The sequence below is a fragment of the Hylobates moloch genome, unplaced genomic scaffold, assembly GCF_009828535.3.
Source record: "Hylobates moloch isolate HMO894 unplaced genomic scaffold, HMol_V3 SCAFFOLD_12, whole genome shotgun sequence".
NCBI classification, from domain to species: Eukaryota; Metazoa; Chordata; class Mammalia; order Primates; family Hylobatidae; genus Hylobates; species Hylobates moloch.
The window spans coordinates 79,956,758-79,968,981 of NW_026652287.1; the positions used below are offsets into that span (position 1 = coordinate 79,956,758).

Consider the following 12,224-nt stretch of genomic DNA (forward strand, 5'->3'; position numbering starts at 1 on the left):
TTTAGCCATATATTAGGGACACCTTTCCATGTCAATGAATACAGGTCTATATATTCATATAATATAAATATCATTCCATGTACTATATTTTATTTAATCAATCCTTTTTTGTTGATTTTAAGGCATTTACATGTTTTCTATTATAAACAATGTATAGTTGAACATCATTTACCTTTCTTTAGAAAAAAATTTCCAAAACAGAATTGCACAACAGAAGTTGAAGCTCCAAGCATGAGATCAATAAATACTTGTTGAATAATCAACTATATGACTAATAATGGGGACACAATTATTGTTTAACTCGTTTGAAATGGTTAATCTTTTAGACATATGAAGATATATTATAAAAGTGTGTATATACACTTTTGCATATAGTAGCTGGGACTATAGGCACACACCACTCTGCCTGGCTAATTTTTCTGTTTTTTGTAGAGACAGAGTTTCGCCATGTGCCCAGCTGGTCTCAAACTCTTGAGCTCAAATGATTCGCCTGCCTTGGCCACCCAAAGTACTGGAATTACAGGCATTAGTCACTATACCTGGTCTATAAAAGTATATTTTTGAAGTCTTTCTAATAGCTTCACTGACAAATATTTTGAGATGCTTATTCGGAGAGAACATTTGTGTTCTAAAGTTTGGGAGAGACCCAATACGCTGTTAATCCCAGCACTTTGGGAGGCCTAGGCTGGCAGATCACTTGAGCTCAGTTCAAGACCAGCCTGGGCAACATGGTGAAACCCTGTCTCTACCAAAAATACAAAAACTTAGCTGGGCATGGTGGCACACATCTGTGATCCTAGTTACTTAGGAGGCTGAGGAGGGAAGATTGCTTGAGCTCAGGGTGCGGAGGTTGCAGTGAGCCGAGATTCTGCCACTGCATTCCTGCCTGAGTGACAGAGTGAGACGCCGTTTCAAAAAAAAATATATATATATATATATATACACACTGTTAACTATCAAATATTAATAGCAATATTTACTGTGGGGAAATAACAAACCACAGTTGTTCTTGTGGTTGATATTAGCAGCAGTGTCATACCATTAATAGTGTCCCTTACCAATGATTTAAATATTTTAAAAATACAGATAATAATCTCAGAGTTGTTGAGAGGGTTAAGTGAGATAATCCAAGGTGCTTGTCAATGGTAAGCAGGTAAAAAATATTTGTGTTATTTCCTAGCATTCCTAATGATGCCCTACTCCTAGCAGGTACTCATTAATGCTGTGGAGATACTGGAGTGTTTAATCGTGACATATTAACAATGACCATTAGACTTTATTTCATATTCAGATAGAGTTTTGTATACTTTTGAGTGTAATCAAATGACTACATACAGCTACACTAATTTTATTGCTTGTTAAAAGGAAGACAATCATTGAAAAGTATGAATTACAGGTTTTTTAAAAAGTAAAGATAGTTGTATTTCTTTCTTTTTTTTTTTTTTTTTTGGATGGAGTCTCGCTCAGTCGCCCAGGCTGGAGTGCAATGGTGCGATCTCGGCTCACTGCAACCTCCGCCTCCTGGGTTCACACCATTCTCCTGCCTCAGCCTCCCGAGTAGCTGGGACTACAGGCTCCGGCCACCACGCCCGGCTAATTTTTTGTATTTTTAGTAGAGACGAGGTTTCACCGTGTTAGCCAGGACGGTCTCGATCTCCTGACCTCATGATCCACCCGCCTCTGCCTCCCAAAGTGCTGGGATTACAGGCGTGAGCCACCGCGCCCGGCCGATAGTTGTATTTCTTTTAAATTCATCTAATAACTATAAATAATCTAAATTCAATAAATTATTTGGGGGAATATATTTTGTCATATAAGTAACACATTTTTTTTTTTTTTTGAGACAAAGTCTCGCTCTGTCGCCAGGCTGGAGTGCAGTTGCGTGATCTCTGTTCACTGCAACCTCCACCTCCCAGGTTCAAGTCATTTTCCTGCCTCAGCCTCTCGAGTAGCTGGGACTACAGGCGCCTGCCACCACGCCCAGCTAATTTTTTGTATTTTTAGTAGAGACCGGGTTTCACCGCATTAGCCAGGATGGTCTCAATCTCCTGATGTCGTGATCCACCTGCCTCGGCCTCCCAAAGTGCTGGGATTACAGGCATGAGCCACTGTGCCCAGCCTACTACTGTTTTTTTTTTTTTTTAAACTTACCAGTTGCAAGTAAGTTATCGTGTGCAACTAAAACTTTTTGAGATATCTGCACAACCTGCACAAATAATTTAAAATCCTTTTTTGGCCAGGTGTGATGTCTCACGCCTGTAATCTCAGCATTTTGGGAGGCTGATGTGGGAGGATTGCTTGAGCTCAGGAGTTCAAGACAAGCCTGGGCAGCATAGTGAGACCCCTGTCTTTCCAAAAAAATTTTCTTTTAATTAATGGAGCATTTTAGCACATGTCTGCAGTCCCAGCTACTTGGGAGGCTGAGGTGGGAGGATCCCTTGATCCTGGGAGTTTGAGGTTACAGTGAGCCCAGATTACACCACTGAACTCTAGACTGGGTGACAGAGTAAGACCCTGTCTCAAAAAACAAAACAAAACAGAAAACTCAAAGAAACCCCTTTTCCCTCTGAAATCTTATTCTCTTAGAGAATCTTTTACTCACAATTAAAGGCAAAATTTGTCAACCCAGATTCTTTAAAGTATAGTCGACTTAATGTGATTTTCTCACTGTGTATGTTTTTGTATAAGCTGGATAAAAGAAAAATGGGAAAAAAACTATCTTTTCCTTGAGACCATTTAAATTTTAATTTTAAACCTCACATGGAAAGCAATGTTCAGTTTGAAGTGAAACATTGTAAAGCAATGTATTAGGGATCCTGGGGCAAGTTCAATCTAATTCAACTAATAAATATTGAGTGCATATTATGAGTTCAACACTGTGTTGGGAATACAAAGACTAATTTAATTTGGATGTTAATGCTGGGAGAGAATTTAGGAATAATTTAATACAAACCTTTCAATAGACAGAGGAGGAAATTAAAGGTTCTGAGAGATGAAGTCACTTTCTCACAGTTAGTAGATAAGTAGTAGAGCCAAGATTAGAACACTTCCAATTTGGTATTCCTTGCGTTGCCTCACACTCACGCTCCAAGGTTTTACAAAAGATACAGTTTTTACATTGGCTAGAACTCATGTGGCTGGGCTATCCCAACAAAGCAGGTCGGGAAAATTTCCATGATAGTCAGCATCTCAAAATAGCAGCTAGTCACTGCAGCTTTGTTCCCAACTCTGCAAGAATGAAAGAAATTCTAATTATACAACTGGCACTGGACAAATAGTCCCTCTCAACAAACATTTGAGAGCTAACTATGTGCCTGGTTCTGTGTTATACCTTAGGAATATAAAGTAGACCCCAAACAATCCTTGTCTTTAAAAAACTAATAGTGTATTGAAGGAAATAAACCTATGAAGAGATAACTTCAGTAACATTACATAGCCAAAACCAATGCCTAGAAAAATGCATTTCAATTTTGTTTTCTTTTTTTCATCATTTTTGGTTAAAATTTTGTTAGAGTGTTTTGGGCCAGAACACAAATACCCAGATCTTTCTTCAACACCCCTCCAAGAAGTTCCTGTGGCAGAAATGTGCAAAAGAAACAATGGCAAAGCAAAGTTAGCACTTGACTCCAAACCTCAATGCAGAGAAATAGGATAGTTATAGGGGAGCAGCCATTACTTTGGTCTAGTTGGGTTTAAATGACCTGGCCAAAGCACCATGTTACATTCAAACCCAGATTTTAGATCTTATTCTGGTTGCATGGAACAAAAATATGTATGTGAGAGAGGGTGAGCTAGCTGATTCAGCCTCTGCCATTGTGGGTCAGCTCCACTCTTAGTGCTCTGATGGCCTGAAAGAGAGAATCACAGAAATTCTGCTGCTGATATTTTACACTTGGAAATCCCACCACTAGCAAATGTGGCCTCATCAGTGACTTTAAATGCAATAAGCGCCTCTTCTCTACTTTGACAGTTTAGTGCGCTTCCATAAGACATTTCTTCCCTAGAGTATTCTGCTTTGTTTTGTTTCCTTTTTTTTTTTTTTTTTTTGAGATGGAGTGTCGCTCTGTTGCCCAGGCTGGAGTGCAGTGGCGCCATCTCGGCTCACTGCAAGCTCCGCCTCCCAGGTTCACGGCATTCTCCTGCCTCAGCCTCCTGAGTAGCTAGGACTACAGGCTCCGGCCACCACACCTGGCTAATTTTTTGTATTTTTAGTAGAGACGGGGTTTCACCGTGTTAGCCGGGACGGTCTCTATCTCCTGACCTCGTGATCCACCCGCCTAGGCCTCCCAAAGTGCTGGGATTACAGGCGTGAGCCACTGCGCCCGGCCTTGTTTCCTTTTTTTAGTGCCAGATAATTTCCTTGAAAACTTCACTTAAATTTTATTTAAAAAAACATTCTTTTCTTTTTTTTTTTCGAGACTGAGTCTCGCTCTGTTGCCCAGACTGGAGTGCAGTGGCACGATCTCTGCTTACTGCAACCTCTGCCTCCCAGGTTGAAGCAATTCTCCTGCCTCAGCCTCCCAAGTAACTGGGATTACAGGTGGTATGCATCACTACTCCCAGCTAATGTTTGTATTTTTAGTAGAGAAGGGGTTTCACCGTGTTGGCCAGGCTGGTCCCGAACTCCTGACCTCAAGTGATCCACCTGCCTCAGCCTCCCAACGTGCTGGGATTACAGGCATGAGCCACTGCACCCGGCCAAAACCGTTATTTTCTAATGACATCAAATTTGGATCAGTCCTTTTCATTACATCCTATCAGCTATTATACCCAAGCTAAACATTAGTGGCCATCCTGTGAGGTGCAGATAAAAACAATGTATACTTTTAGTTTGCTTTCCTTGAGTTAATAGAAGAGTTGAATATTTTAACAGAGGAGCTGATCATTCACATAGAGCTTTAAGTGTTTTTAGATGAGCCATGAGAAGTAAAGCAAACATTTTGAATGATTACAGCTCTACAATTCTAGTGTGAAATGATTTTTATTTTTTAAACTTGTTTGCCCAGTTAACTTTGGCATTACACAAGAAATGGACAATCTGACAGAATCTGATGATTATCTCATGAGGAAGTACAGCTACATACATTAGAAAGCAACAACATGGCAACTTTCTTCTTAAGAGCTTTTCTTTTAATCTTACCTCTCCATAAATATGATCTGAGCAATCTATAACTCTAGATATTTGCTTTTTAAAGCTTATTGCTTTTAATGACATTGGGCTCATAAATTTTTGCATGTTAAACATCAATGGATCCCCCAAAACACGTTTTTATTCTCCCATAATAACATGCATTTAATGAGCTTGTTTATCAGATACCAATCTGCAGGAAAATTAGTCATTTTATTTATGTACTCAATTCAATCCAACATACATCAATTGCATGCCTACTATGTGCCAGACCCTATGCCAGGTGCTGGAAGTACAAAGATGTGTAAAACACAGTTCTTGATTTCTGAGAATTCAGTGTGTAAGGGTAAATAAACTAGATATCTATAATAAAAGATTGAAAAATGCTATAACAGCAGTAGGTGTATAGTGCTGAAGGAGACAGTGCATAGAGGAATAATTATTCCTGGGTAAAAGGGAGAATGGGGCTGGAAAAAAAGCAACTGTTGGGATTGGCGCCGCTACAATATGACATCCAAATTTCAGCTGCACCCGTGATGATTTTGAGATTCTGATTTGATGTGCTGGTCTAGCTGCTGCTTCTCTCCCATTCACTGACGATTCCAAAATTCATAATTCTTCATATAGCTCAATGCTTTTTTTTATTATTATTTCTTCCGGTACCCCTTGTCCTCTTCCTCTTTAGCAAACCACCTTTCTTCCTTGTTCATAGAGCAAATTGTTTCTCTCATATGAACAACCTCAATTTACTGCTCTCCTTCCCCATTGCATCCTCCCACCCCCAGTGTTTTCTATGAAGATATTCTGGCCACAAGCTTAAAGTTTAGACACATCTTCCTGTGCTCTGGATTACATGAATTCTTGCTCCTTGGAAGAATTTACTGTGTCAATGATTTTCTCCTTTTTTGTATTTTCATCCTTTCCCTTTGGCTTCTTCTTTGCAGTCAGATGTCCTCAAATGTCTCCCATCTTTAAAAAGTAACACAAAACCTCCACCTCATTTCTTACTTTATTTTTATTTATTTTTGTATATATTTTTTTCAGATGGAGTTTTGCTCTTGTTGCCCAGGCTGGAGTGCGATGGCACAATCTCAGCTCACTGCAATCTCCACCTCCTAGGTATAAGTGATTCTCTTGCCTCAGCCTCCCAAGTAGCTGGGATCACAGGCATGCACCACCACATCTGGCTAATTTAGTATTTTTACTAGAGATGGGGTTTCACCATGTTGGCCAGGCTGGTCTCGAACTCCTGACCTCAGGTGATCTGCCCACCTCAACCTCCCAAAGTGCTGGGATTACAGCCGTGAGGCACTGCACCCGGCCATTTCTTTCTTTATTTCTTTCTTTTTGAGATGAAGTCTTGCTTTTGTCCCCCAGGCTGGAGTGCAGTGGCGTGATCTCGGCTCACTGCAACCTCCGCCTCCCAGGTTCAAGCTATTCTCCTGCCTCAGCCTCCCAAGTAGCTGGGATTACAGGCACCTGCCACCATGCCTGGCTAATTTTTGTATTTTTAGTAGAGACAGGTTTTCACCATATTGGCCAAGCAGGTCTTGAACTTCTGACCTCAGGTGCTGCGAGGTCACGGCCTCCCAAAGTGCTGGGATTACAGGCGTGAGCCACCGTGCCTGGCCATTTCTTACTTTAACAACCCTGTCTTTCTCCTCTCTATCAACCTCCTTGACAGAAGAATTTAACTACCATTTATTTCAATGCTGACTACTATTTGGATACTTCTTCCATACTTCACTGAAACTTCTTTGACAAAGTTCATCAATGCTTTCTTGTCAAATTCAGTGGTCTCTCTTCAGTACTACTCTTACTTATCTTCTCTGTATCATTTTATATAATTAAATATGCCTTTCTTCTTGAAATTATCTTTAACTTTCAGTACACAGCTCTTTCTAGATTTTCCTTTTACTTTTCTATTTTATCTCCTTTGTTGTTTTCTTTTGACTTCCATTTACATCTCAAGGAGTGATTATTGGCTCAAATAGTGAAGACAGATAGTATTTTAATACCCCCCAAAACACATGGACTACACATGGGAGCAGTGTCGCCAAAAGAGAGAGGAAATGATGCTAGGTCAATTCATCCATCTTATATCTCCACATCTATTTAATTTTTTCTTTTGTCTGCTTAGCACCATGGGGTGGTATTAAGCTCACTCCATAACTCTAGAATTGGGCAGATGGTTTCAGTTTGTCCAATCAGAGTTTTCCACTTCCTAGTTATAGTAATTGGACTAAGGATGAGCAATAAGACTAATTTCTGAGTCTTTTATTACAGCTACAGGGAAAGAAGGTAGCACAGTTCTGCTGTACCTGAAGTTTGGGTAATGTATATGTAGTGTTGCCAGGTGTCAGTGTAAGGAATAAGCCTGCTTGACTGAAGAGCAGAGTCAGAAAATAGAGAGAAACTAAATTCTTACAATATCATTTGAGCACCTGGAAAGATCCAGCTGTCCTAGGAGCCAATTATTAAACTGGTCTTTACAGTCACTTAAGATCACAAATGGTTATCATTATGATGATGATGATTCTCATCATCATTATTGCTTAAACTTGTTTTAGTGTCTTTGTATTTACAAACTTGGAATCACAAAGGAAAAAAAAGGTCCTATCTAATAAGACTTTCCTGACTTCTAGGCCCTTGCTACTGTGTGGTCCCAGAACCAGCAAGATTGTATTGCCTGGGGTTGCATCAGAACACAGAGTCCCAGATTCTACCTGGATGTAATGAATCAGAATAAGCATTTTAATAAGATTCTCCAGGTGATTACTTGTACAATGAAGTTTGAGGACTACTGTTCTTGGATTTGACTGAGTTTTTCTCTCTCTTTGTTTTTGGTTCTCTATGACAGTCATTTTCAGCTGGGCAGGGAGAATGTATCCCAGAGATAGCAGACGAGAATCTTCCTGACCAATTGACAATCACTGCTTCACATGTCCTGCTTCATGTTTTTGCATCCACTTCTGTGGTTTTTGCTACCACCTATAGAAGATTGACTTCCAAATGATGCCTACTAGAAATGTGAACCTGGATGTTCCACAGTGTCTGAAATGCAATTTCTAAATCTCAGTTCTCTCACCCTCCCTCCCTTTCCTCCTAAATTTTATTCTTAGTAAATGACACCTATTTCTCTGGTTTTAATTTCCTTGCCTCTCTTTTCCCCTCCACTGCAATAAGCTCTCTGGCACTGAAAGTTGAACTGATGTGATCACCAATGAGCTCCCTATTGACAAGTCAATCGTATTTTATTAAACTTCTCTGGGTATTGACAATTCTATGCTTCTTGAAGCTGTTTCCTTCCTGGTCTTTCTTGTTATGATCCACTTTTTGTTTTCTTGCTATGTTTTTTACATGACCTTTTCATTTTCCTTTGTTTATTTTTCTTATATGACCTGCCCCTTCACGTTGGTTTGCCTAGAACTATGATAACAGCTCTTTCTTATTCTACAGTCTCTGGGCAATTTTATCAAATCTGTGGTTTTTATAATATATTTAGCAAATGTTTCTTGAACATCTACCAAATATCAGTGCCTAGAACCAAACCTAACATATACTGGTGGTGTCTTTTTTTGAATAAATGCATGCATGAATGAATATTCCAGCCATTATTTGTGGTAGATGCTGGAGATACATATGTCAATAAGATTGGGTTTCTTCCTACCCTCAAGCCAGCCACAGTGGCTTCACATCTGTTACTCCAAATTATGTGGAGTCACATCTGTTACTCCAAATTATGGCTTACTCGAGCTCCAGACCCACATATTCAACACTTTTTTGTATTCTCATCATCTTGTCCTCCATGTACCTCAAGTTTAACATGTTCAATGTTGTACTTCCTTACTGTTATATTCATTCATGTTATTTTACCTGACAGCATCATGTGTCTGATGGCCCAAGCCAGAAATCTGAGGTTCTAACTAATCGCTAACAGCTATCTGCACAATCCTCTTAATATCTGTCATTCCTTTTTCTCCACCACCTTTGCTATTGTTTTAGGACCCTTATTCATTATCTCGTGCTTGAATTATTACAAATGCCAGCCTGGAAGTAACTACTTTAAATTCTTTCAGTTAATTCTTTGGGTATCAAGCTTTATATCTTAATAACACATTTATTTGCTACTTTCTGACTTTTTCTGATTTAGGCTTTATTTATTGATTTGCCACTTTTAAAGATAAAAATTTAGCCCTGTTTTTATCTTCCCCATATTTACTATACACAGGAATTCCTTCTGAGCACTCAGTCTAACAATATAATTATACTTTTATTTTTATTAGATCGATAGTGTCTACACTATTATGACAATGAAAATGCTAATAACCAACTGAGCTGTAGTTAGTACCTATTATTGTATTTCTTTTTCTGTACATTTTTCCCTGAGGATAATTTTTATGATTGTTTTGATTCCTTAGTTGTCTACTAAATTGAACAATATGAAATTGATAGTTTTATAGGACAAAATTATTGAAAATTGGCATTATGTGGTTCAAACTGGCATGTTCTTTTTATTAATTAACACCGAATTCTCTCCTAGTTACCCACATATCTCAATATTTTTAGATGAAGTGTTCTATCACTTTCAATTTATTGATACCTTCTGATGAATCAAGTGTTTTTTTGATTTTCATCTTCCTTAAGAAGACTCCTGGAGCCTTCTGACTTGCTCCAATCTGAACTGGTTGCCAGCAGGGGCACAGCTGTCATCCTGGGATTCTTTCTTATGTGTTAGCATCCTAGAGATCTGTTTCTTATATCCTATGGCTTCTTATTTTTCAATTTATTCCTCATTTTGAAGGATCACATTTTCTGATAGCTTCCTGAGAAAGAGTGAACTAAAGGTAAAGTTTTGAGAACTTGCCTATTTAAAACATCTTTATTCATCCTTCACAATTTGTGGCATGGTATATCATTCTACGTTAAAAGTAATTTTTGTTAGAATTTTGAAGGCACTGCCGCAATGTCTTTTAGCTTTCAGTTTGCTAAGAGGTCCAAAGCCATTCTGCTACTTGATTATTTCTTTCTGATCAGATATTTTCCTCCAGAACCTTTTCTTTTTCTTAGTATTCTAAAATGTGATGATGTTATGTCATGGTGGATATCCAATAAGTGTCCTGTTGGATTGAGTACTCCGTGAATACTTTCAATCTTACTGGCCTGGCTTGGGTCACATGCCTACTCCCAAACAGTTTGTGGTAAACGGGAGAATGCTGTACTCTGGCCAGTTCTAGGTAATTTGTCCATCCCTGGAACTGATAATTGGATGGAGGTACATAGACTGACAATACAAGAAGGGAAATTCCGAGTGCTGTTATGAAAAGAAACACAAAAGATTGAGGAGACAAACCTAGAGGCGTGCACTGTATAATGTAAACAAACTATTTATGTGTAGCTTGATGGAAATCTGATTTGTAATCAGGATGCTGAGTTTTGAATGACTGAATTTGCTGTTGTCCAAATGATCTAAATGATATTCAGTGATTCACAGTCACCATTCCAAGCATGCAATTTATAATAAAGAGAGAAGTAGTATCTTATGTTTTATGGAAGGCTTAACTTTCATTCTTTTTTAGAAATTATGTGAAAATGTCTGATTAAATGGATTCTATAGATGCAACCATAAATATATTTATTTCTCAAAAGCCTGAACATACGTGCCCATTTATGTAGTGCTAGTTGATGAAGTAGCCAGGAGCCAAATCATTTGTTTGAAAGAAATGGGACCATGTTCCCAGAATAGACCAGTAGCATGTTTACCACTGTCTCTTTCTATTCCCTGTCCTGGCAAGGCCCCGGTACAATGGCAGGTTTGAAGCTCTGGATCTGGTTGAGTCACCCAGTGCATCTTAGAATAAAATTGCCTCTAGGGTTTTTATGGTTTTAGGTTTTACATGTAAGTATTTAATCCATCTTGAGTTAATTTTTGTATAAGGTGTAAGGAAGGGGTCCAGTTTCAGTTTTCTGCATATGGCTAGCCAGTTTTCCTGCACCACTTATTAGATAGGGAACCCTTTCCGCATTGCTTGTTTTTGTCAGGTTTGTCGAAGATCAGGTGGTTGTAGAAAACCTAGGCAATGCCATTCAGGACATAGGCATGGGCAAAGACTTCATGACTAAAACACCATAAGGAATTGCAACAAAAGCCAAAATTGACAAATGGGATCCAATTAAACTAAAGAACTTCTGTACAGCAAAAGAAACTATCATCAGAGTGAACAGGCAACCTAGAGAATGGGAGAAAATTTTTGCAATCTATCCATCTGACAAAGGTCTAATATCCATAATCTACAAGGAACTTAAACAAATTTACAAGAAAAAAGGAAACAACCCCATCAAAAAATGGGCAAAGTATATGAACAGACATTTCTCAAAAGAAGACATTTATGCGGCCAACAAACATGAAAAAAAGCTCATCATCACTGGTCATTAGAGAAATGTAAATCAAAACAACAATGAGATCCATCTCATGCCAGTTAGAATGGCGATCATTAAAAAGTCAGGAAACAACAGAGGCTGGAGATAATGTGGAGAAATAGGAAAACTTTTACACTGTTGGTGGGAGTGTAAATTAGTTCAACCATTGTGGAAGACAATGTGGCAATTCCTCAAGGATCTAGAACCAGAAATACCAATTGACCCAGCAATCTCATTACTCGGTGTATATCTAAAGGATTATAAATCATCTTACAATAAAGACAGAGGCACACATATGTTTATTGCAGCACTATTCACAATAGAAAAGACTTGGAACCAACCCAAATGTCCATCAATGATAAATTGGATAAAGAAAATGTGGCACAGATACAACATGGAATACTATGTAGCCATAAAAAGAATGAGTTCGTGTCCTTTGCAGGGACATGGATGAAGCTGGAAATCATCATTCTCAGCAAACTAACACAGGAACAGAAAACCAAACACCACATGTTCTCACTCATAAGTGGGAGTTCAATAATGAGGACACACGGACACAGGGCGGGGAACATCACACAATGCGGCCTGTTGGGGGGTGGGGGATAAGAGGAGGGAGAGCATTAGGACAAATACCTAACACATGCAGGGGTTTAAACCTAGATGACAGGTTGATGGG

The 12,224-nt window shown here is 38.8% G+C and overlaps 1 long non-coding RNA gene across 3 annotated transcripts in view; it reads left to right on the forward strand.

The window, feature by feature from the left end:
• The window catches only part of LOC131380877 (uncharacterized), a 53,249-nt gene that overhangs the window by 21,780 nt on the left and 19,245 nt on the right, over positions 1-12,224 (forward strand). The window contains exon 3 of one of the 3 annotated variants that reach the window (XR_009209132.1): positions 7,989-8,449. The exons of the other annotated variants lie outside the window; for them this stretch is intronic. This is a non-coding gene — a long non-coding RNA (uncharacterized LOC131380877). Of the gene's footprint in view, positions 1-7,988; positions 8,450-12,224 lie in introns of those variants that run through there. 3 annotated transcript variants of the gene reach the window in all.